The sequence below is a fragment of the Pleurodeles waltl genome, chromosome 3_1, assembly GCF_031143425.1.
Source record: "Pleurodeles waltl isolate 20211129_DDA chromosome 3_1, aPleWal1.hap1.20221129, whole genome shotgun sequence".
NCBI classification, from domain to species: domain Eukaryota; kingdom Metazoa; phylum Chordata; class Amphibia; order Caudata; family Salamandridae; genus Pleurodeles; species Pleurodeles waltl.
This window is the reverse complement of record NC_090440.1, coordinates 1,865,445,756-1,865,455,312: the sequence shown is the minus strand read 5'-3', so window position 1 is coordinate 1,865,455,312 and position 9,557 is coordinate 1,865,445,756. Positions and strand designations below refer to the sequence as shown.

The 9,557-nt window shown below is 47.7% G+C and overlaps 1 long non-coding RNA gene across 1 annotated transcript; it reads right to left on the bottom strand.

The window, feature by feature from the left end:
- Positions 1–779: 779 nt before the first annotated feature.
- Positions 780–6,240, bottom strand: LOC138283439 (uncharacterized). Its single transcript, XR_011201259.1, has 3 exons — positions 6,186–6,240; positions 5,994–6,061; positions 780–851 (listed from the first exon to the last, which is right to left on the bottom strand). It is a non-coding gene; the product is annotated as an uncharacterized lncRNA (long non-coding RNA).
- Positions 6,241–9,557: the final 3,317 nt, after the last annotated feature.

Below are 9,557 nucleotides of genomic sequence, written 5' to 3'. Positions count from 1 at the left end.
AAATGCATAGAAAACCTCACAGAAGCCCATGATCCCACACAATGCCACAAACACGTGAGTCACAGACGACACAATATATCGACTGCCATGCTACATGACATTCTGTGACGGGGTAAACCCGATCACCGCAAGACGGGAGACCGGAGTTGACGTGTCGGACTCCTCTGACACGTCATCTCCGCGTTTCCCTGTTACCGGGGAAACGCGTCCCGAGCGAGGCCGGCGTCAGGACGTTGCCGGGGAAACCTGGATAGGTTTTCCGACCCCAGATTGGCCAGAGGAGCGCGCGGCGTCACAAATGAAAAGCCGGTGGAGCCGGCGAGGAAGAAAGAGGAGGAAGAGACCGGAGACGAGCGAGAAGGAGACGGAGACGACGGCGAACGGAGGGAGACCGAGGCGAGAGACCAAGAGAAGAAATACCACCTGGAGGACGGCGAACTGGAACCAGGAAGCCGTAACGAACCCTACCTCAGCGAGGACCACCTCAACGCCCGCCACGGCCCCGGAGGGTCGTGGCTCACGAAGGTACGGTCCTTCTGGACAAATAAAGGGTGCACGGCAGGGAAGGGGACTGGGGAAGGAAACTAGGGAAGGGGTAGAGGGTGAATGGGGAAAAGAGGTGGGAGGGCACAAAGGAAGGACTAGCGACACAATAAAACACGAGTAAAATTAGTAACAAGCACTTCCCTCTATTCCGCACAGACACCACCCCCTCCCCTCTGTTATCCACCCCAGTCTGATAAAATTTAATAAGAAAGACGTATCTCTTAACGTCCCACTTACCCTCGTTTTTCCTTATTTCCCTTTTTGATATCCGCATGGGACGTCCGCGAGACTGACAGTACCTCCACCTAAAGAGAAGAAAAGGGGAAAACACGTCAGTGACAAGAGGAACTGCGCAAGAAACTAAGAGCAACAACAGAACGAACTTTCACTTGATTTATCCTATTTAGTTAGAAAACAATAAACACTTACCTGAGCACCATAACTTCTTGTTTTAGTTGTCCTCATCTTGTTCGGTCTGTCACAGTGGTGTCAGAAGTGGGATTCCTTAGGGGCCCTACGACAACCGAACAGAGTACACAATGAGCGACAACCCTTCCCTTGAGGATATGATCAAACAGCTAGCCGAAGGACAAAGACATTTGCAGCTGGTATGGGAGGCTCACCAAAGGGAAGCAAAAGAGGACAGAGAGGCTTTACAATCGGCCTTGAAAAGCCAGGCCACCATTCTGGCAAATAACCAGCTGGTACACGAAACGGCCATGACAAAATTAACCGAGACTATTGCCGCTAGTAAAGTCCACCCGAACGTTCCCAGCTCAGTATTGCAGAAATATCAAGAGGGAGAAGACCCAGAGTCTTTCTTTACTAACTTTGAAAGAGTGGCTTCTTCAGCCCAGTGGCCTGAAGAACGCTGGGGACAATATGTTGCTCCATTACTAACTGGCCTCTTACAAGCAGCCTATCAGGCCGCTAATCCCGGAGGCCTCACACCCTACAAGGATATAAAATCCAGTATTTTGGAACGTGTTGGGCATGATACGGAATACTACCGGATGAAATTCCGCAAGGTCAAGTGGGGACCAAATGAGGACCCCCGAACTTTCTATTTCCGGGTAAAAGATTTGGCCTTAAAATGGTTGGGGCCTATTGGCGATAGCCGTGAAGAAGTGATACAAATAATTATACTGGAACAGTACTTGGATGCTCTACCCTTAGCCACAAAACACTGGATACGACAGCATCCAAAAGTAGACACTAACACAGCAATTGATTTGGCCTGCGCGTATCATCGCTCCTCCGACATAAGAAATATACCACCACGGTCCAATATAAAACCAGTCTTGCCACCTGTAAAAACCCTCCCAAAGAATCCACTGGACAATACCGTTTCCCGTAGAATCCCGGAAGGCCCCCCTATACAGGGACCCCAATGTTACCACTGCGGGGAATGGGGACATATCGCCCGTATGTGTCCTCAGAAACATGAAGGAGGTGAGCCGATGGAAATAGGGGTTACCAGACGTAGGGTCCTATGTACAGGGAAAGGTAACCACAAGTTCAAACAGACTATAAAAATCAATGGACGGTATGTGTGTGCCCTCGTCGACTCCGGGTGCAGCCAGTCGGTAATAAGGGAAGACCTGATAACCACTCTGGGTTCCGAAACGAGACAGTGGGTACATATTTGTTGTGTTCACGGGGACAAGGAGCAATATCCCTTAAAAATTCTCCAGATAGAATGGGGGCCCTACCGGGATAGTCTCCCGATGGGGATAATGCCAAAATTAATCGAGGATTGTATCGTGGGAACAGATTATCTTCACTTTCAAGAGCTATTGGATCAGGTTAGAGACTCTAAGATCTCACAGGACTGGTGGGGTGAAGCCCCGTTTTCAGGAAGTCCCATTGAATGTCCAATAACCCGTAGAAAACTGACCCGAAGGGACAAAAGAATAGAAAGAGAGCAGTTCCGAAATAGTACTAGTCAGGACACTATAAGAGGAGTGGTAGCAGAATTCCACGAGGCACCTGTCAGTTTTGCTCAGCAACAGAGAGAAGATCCCTCCCTATCTCACGCTTGGAGAACTGCAGTGTCAGAGGAAATGGATGAGGTAGGTCCCTACTTCCTAATCAAAAATAATCTCCTGTACCGAGTAAACACCACACGTACCGGGGAAAAAAGAAAACAACTCATAGTACCTGAATACTAATGGGATCACATCCTTACGCTAGCTCATAATCATCCGGGAGGGGGACACTTTGGGAGAGACAAAACGGAAGAATATCTCCTCAGACGATTTTACTGGCCTGGTGTTTTTGCCAACATAAGAAAATATTGTGCGCAATGTCCCAGGTGTCAACTGACGGAACCAGGTAAACCAAAAAAAGCACCACTCATGCCCCTCCCCATCATAGATGTCCCGTTTAGACGGATAGGGATGGATTTGGTTGGACCCTTGGTTCCTTCTACAAAAGGACACACTTACATACTGGTCATAGTTGATTATGCTACTCGATACCCAGAGGCTATTCCCCTAACCAGTATGACAACAAAGACCATAGCCCAGGCGATGATAACGGTGTTTTCGCGTCTTGGTTTCCCGCAGGAAATACTCACAGATCAGGGCACTCCCTTTACGTCTACCTTGATGAAACAAGTGTGTAAAACGTTAGGCATATCTCAGATCAAAACATCCGTTTATCATCCTCAAACCGATGGTTTGGTCGAACGATATAATCGTACAATCAAAACGTTACTTCGAAAGATTGTACACGACACAGGGAGAGACTGGGATCAGAAATTACCGTTGGTATTATACGCGATTCGAACGCACGAACAGGCTTCCACAGGGCATAGCCCTTTCGAGCTAGTGTTCGGGCGACAACCACGTTCCCTTCTGGACATGGCGGTAGAGGCCTGGGAGGAAGAAGCCATGGAGGGAGGGACTCCTTTGTTGGAATATGCTCATAACTTGAGAACGCATTTACAGGGATTATGGGACGAGGTAAAAGACAATATGGAACAGGCTCAAAGAACCCAAAAGCATTATTATGATAAGGGGAGTAAGTTAAGAGTTTTTCAACCCGATGACCAGGTCTTAATCATGCGACCCACGTCCGAACATAAATTGCTGGCGAAATGGCAAGGCCCCCATAGAATCATCCGAGCCGTCTCCCCTGTAACTTACCTAGTGGAAATAACAACCAACCCCAGGAAAACCCAAATATATCATGTCAATCTTTTAAAGAAATGGGAGACACCCGAGACACCCAACACTACCCCAAGAATAGTTAACCTTCTGTACCCGAATAAGGAATTAAAGATTGAATTTTGCCCTACCACCCTAGGCAAGGGGACAACTCTACCCACTGTAGACGAAGCATTAACGGAAGCGGAAAAGAGGCAGGTATACCGCTTGTTACAGCAGTATCACCAATTGTTTTCAGAAGACCCCGGTAGAACCACCCTAATCCGACATAAGATAGGAACAAAACCCGACACAGTAGTTCGGGTCAGACCATATCGCATCCCCGCAGCAAGGAAGCAGGTTATAGAAAATGAAATACAGAAAATGTTGACCCTAGGAGTAATAGAGCCCTCTACCAGTCCCTGGTGTTCACCCGTAGTTCTTGTACCAAAACCTGACGGTACGGTCAGATTCTGCATAGACTTCCGGAAACTTAATGAGAACTCATTATTTGACACATATCCAATCCCTAGGGTGGACGATGTCCTAGAGAAATTAGGAAAGGCGAAATATATGTCCACAATAGATTTAACCAAAGGATATTGGCAGATACCCTTAGCCCCCGAAGATAAAGAAAAAACGGCATTTTCTACCCAGTCCGGGCTGTATCATTTTACTGTATTACCTTTTGGGCTCCATGGGGCACCGGCCACTTTTCAAAGATTAATGGATAACATATTAAAACCATACCCTGCTTTTTCAGCGGCCTACCTGGATGATGTAGTTGTTTTTAGCGATACCTGGGTAAACCATCTGGACCATCTAAACCAAGTTTTTAATGCACTCACCGAGGCTGGGTTGACAGCCAATCCCAAGAAATGTGTTATCGGGAAAACCGACATTTCATATCTGGGATACAGAATCAGTCAGGGAACACTTCAACCCCAAGCCCAGAAGGTGGACGCAATCTTACATGCCCCTCTCCCGAAAACTAAAAAAGACTTACGCTCTTTCTTAGGCTTAGTAGGATATTATCGGCGTTTCATACCTCACTATTCCTCTCTAGCCGCTCCCCTTACGGATCTTCTGTCCAAATCTCATCCAAATCAGCTAGTACCTTTCTCTGCTATTCAAACTTCCAGTTTTGAACGCTTGAGGACCTCTTTAACCAAAGAACCCATATTGTTATGCCCGGACTTTTCAAAACCCTTTCACCTTTACACTGATGCCTCCGATGTGGGGCTCGGGGGGGTTCTGACACAGCCGGGAACGGAGGGACTCGATCATCCCGTTGTGTACATCAGTCGCAAACTGGGTCTTCGGGAACGTCGTTTTCCCATAATAGAAAGGGAGTGTTTGGCAATTAAATGGGCCGTGGATTGTCTACAGTATTACTTGTTGGGCCGGCCTTTTGTACTTTTTACGGATCACGCCCCCCTCACTTGGCTTGCCGCTCATAAAGATACGAATGCCCGCATTCTCAGGTGGTTCCTTGAACTTCAACCATTCTCCTTTCAGGTCCGACATGTTCCTGGGAGTTCGCAGGTCCCTGCGGATTATCTCTCTCGCTTCCCGGTTTCCGATTCGGTCCTGGAACAGGACCTGTCTTGGGAAGGGGTATGTGACGGGGTAAACCCGATCACCGCGAGACGGGAGACCGGAGTTGATGTGTCGGACTCCTCTGACACGTCATCTCCGCGTTTCCCTGTTACCGGGGAAACGCGTCCCGAGCGAGGCCGGCGTCAGGACGTTGCCGGGGAAACCTGGATAGGTTTTCCGACCCCGGATTGGCCAGAGGAGCGCGGCGTCACAAATGAAAAGCCGGTGGAGCCGGCGAGGAAGAAAGAGGAGGAAGAGACCGGAGACGAGCGAGAAGGAGACGGAGACGACGGCGAACGGAGGGAGACCGAGGCGAGAGACCAAGAGAAGAAATACCACCTGGAGGACGGCGAACTGGAACCAGGAAGCCGTAACGAACCCTACCTCAGCGAGGACCACCTCAACGCCCGCCACGGCCCCGGAGGGTCGTGGCTCACGAAGGTACGGTCCTTCTGGACAAATAAAGGGTGCACGGCAGGGAAGGGGACTGGGGAAGGAAACTAGGGAAGGGGTAGAGGGTGAATGGGGAAAAGAGGTGGGAGGGCACAAAGGAAGGACTAGCGACACAATAAAACACGAGTAAAATTAGTAACAAGCACTTCCCTCTATTCCGCACAGACACCACCCCCTCCCCTCTGTTATCCACCCCAGTCTGATAAAATTTAATAAGAAAGACGTATCTCTTAACGTCCCACTTACCCTCGTTTTTCCTTATTTCCCTTTTTGATATCCGCATGGGACGTCCGCGAGACTGACAGTACCTCCACCTAAAGAGAAGAAAAGGGGAAAACACGTCAGTGACAAGAGGAACTGCGCAAGAAACTAAGAGCAACAACAGAACGAACTTTCACTTGATTTATCCTATTTAGTTAGAAAACAATAAACACTTACCTGAGCACCATAACTTCTTGTTTTAGTTGTCCTCATCTTGTTCGGTCTGTCACACATTCCTGGTGCAAGCAACAACAAAATACGTACTCCTATTTTCTCTTTCAGCTGATCAGGGTTACGGGATCCAGCCATGGATCATGACCTCATTCCCCAACCCAAGCATAGCAACAGAGGGTGCCTATATCGAGGCATAGCGGAGGACATGCACCATTGTTGAACGGACCTTTGACATCCTGAAGTCCAGATTCAGGTGCCTGGACATCACCAGAGGCAGCCTCCTATATTCCCCAGAAATGGTCTGCAAGATCATAGTGACTTGTGCCATCCTGCATAACATTTGTGTTAGGGGGAATAATCCCCCTCATGAACCTTAACAAGAACTGCCTTAAGAGGAGGAGGAGGCGGATGGTGCCAGGGAAAATGAGGGGGAACATCCAAACACAGCTGCAGTAATGCATTTCAGACAGCAGATAGTTCAAACCTTCTTTCAACAATAGTCACTATAAACACATTCTTATGATATGGAATTAAACACCTCACTTTGTCACTGAATCCTGCTCTGGGTAATAATTTATACATCACATGTTCTTTAGGAATCTGAGTATTACCTCAGGAAGCATGTCACAAAGACAAATCTGACTACTTCTGACCCCACATCACATTTGATGCGTATTGTTAGACCTGACAGCCTTAGGGTGGTCACACCTAACTTTTTGCCTGCCTCCCTCCACTTTTGAGATACTGTTTTTGCTGTTTTTTAGACCCTGCACGCTTTACTACTGCTAACCAGTGCTAAAGTGCATATGCTCTCTCCCTTTAAACATGGTAACATTGGATCACACCCAATTGGACTAGTTAATTTACTTATACGTCCCTAGTAGAGGGCACTAAATGTGCCCAGGGCCTGTAGATTAAAAGTTACTAGTGGGCCTGCAGCACTAATTGTGCCACCCACTTTAGGAGCCCCTTAACCTTGTCTTAGGCCTGCCATTGCAAGGCCTGTGTGTGCGGTTTCACTGCCAATTTGACTTGGCATTTAAAAGTACTTGGCAAGCCTAAAACTCCCCTTTTTCTACATATAAGTCTCCCCTGAGATGTGCCCTAGGTAAACCCTAGGGAAGGGTGCTGGGGAGGTAAAATACAGGAAATGAACCCGTGTAGTTTACATGTCCTGGTAGTGTAAAACTCCTAAATTTGTTTTCAATCTACTGTGAGGCCTGCTCCCTTCATAGGCTAACATAGGGGCTGCCCTCATAGATTGTTTGAGTGGTAGCTGCTGATCTGAAAGGAGTAGGAAGGTCACATTTAGTATGGCCAGAATGGTAATACAAAATCCTGCTGACTGGTGAAGTTGGATTACATATTACTATTTTAGAAATGCCACTTTTAGAAAGTGAGCATTTCTCTGCACTTAAATCTTACTGTGCCTTACAATCCACGTCTGGCTAGGTTTAGTTGACAGCTCCTTGTGCATTCACTCAGACACACCCCAAACACAGGATACTCAGCCTCACTTGCATACATATGCATTTTGAATGGGTCTTCCTGGGCTGGGAGTGTGGAGGGCCTGCTCTCACACAAAGGACTGCCACACCCGCTACTGGGACCCTGGCAGACAGGGTTGAACTGAAAGGGGACCTGGTGCACTTCTAAGCCACTCTTTGAAGTCTCCCCCACTTCAAAGGCACATTTGGGTATAAAAACAGGGCCTCTGCCCTACCACCTGAGACACTTCCTGGAGAATATACCTGAACCAGAATGTGCACCCGACAAGAAGAACTGCCTAGCTGCCTAAAGGGCTCACCTGACTGCTTTCTGAAGAGGACTGCTGCCTTGCTGTTGCCCTGCTGTCTTGATGCTCTCTTGCTTTGCTGCAGAAGTGCTCTCCAAGGGCTTGGATAGAGCTTGCCTACTGTTCCCTGATGTTTCAGGACCAAAAAGACTTCTCGTCTGCAGCTGAAATCCCATTGCAGCGAAAATTCAACGCACCGCCTGCCAACAACGATGCACATCCTGGATGCGGTGAAAATGTAACCACACGCCAAGTCTGGAACGACGCAGCCTGACTTCGCGACAGAAGATCGACGCAGCACCAGCGACGCGACCTGAACTTCAACGCACAGCACTACTGGATCGACGCAAGCCGACTCAGAACGACACCGCCCGACTTCTTGAGAGGAATCGACGTGGCGCCTGCCATGCGGACGAAAATTCCACAAGTCGCCTACCAGAATCAACTCAGCCACTGTGACTTCCCTCCGCAAGCCCAATATTCCAAGCATCGTCCCTGGGGCATCTGAAAACCCCGCAACCAGAGTGGATCCAAGTCCGCGTGCTGGAAATCGATGCAACATCTTCCCTGCGTGGAAAATGACGACGCAAGTCTGTGCGCGAAGGGGCAAAACTGACGCACACTCATCGTTTTTGACGCAGCTCCTCCTCTGAGGTTCCTTCCAAGGATTTTTCAACGCAAACCAGGTACTTTGCCTGTCAAGAGACACTTGTTGTTTCTAGGAGAACTTAAGACACTTTTTATTGTTTTTACAGTAATGCTTTAACTTTAAAGACACTTGATATCACTTTCAGTGATATCCCTACATTTGCTTATTTCATCTTTAATCGTTTTGACCTGCATTTATCCAGATAAATATGATATCCTTTTCTAAATACTGTGTGGTGTATTTTTGTGGTGTTATATTGTGGCATTGTATGGTTTATTGCACAAATACTTTACACATTGCCTTCTAAGTTAAGCCTGACTGCTCAGTGCCAAACTACCAGAGAGTGGGCACAGGATAATTTGTATTCTGTGTGACTTACCCTGACTAGAGTGAGGGTCCTTGCTTGGACAGGGGGTAACCTGACTGCCAACCAAAGACCCCATTTCTAGTATGACTGTACAGAAAACATCAGACACAGTTTGTATGAAAACCATTTTTTTCTATTTCACATATGAAGGGCAAAATCATATGACCACAGCTATGACAAACATCCATGTTGCCAACATGGTCTACAGTAGCACATGACACACAACTATGACATCTTCAATCATAAGGTAAATAAGTGCATCATACATGATGCAGTGGGTGTGAAATAGCATTGGTAACAGGAATGTATGAACAGACCCTTAACATTAGTAAGTGTGACATTAGCTATCTCTGCAAGGAACTTGTGTGGACCCTACCTCAATCCTGAAAATGAATAGCACGAGTGTCCCAGGTATGACAAAAATTGCTCACAAGACATGCCCTGCGCAGTCCATCCCTGGTAATAAGTCCTGCCACAGCCATGTTTTAAGTCTCTGCCCTCCCTTCTATAGGGGGCGCTGTAAATGGACTTTCTGTACCCTGGGAATCATCATCAACACTCACC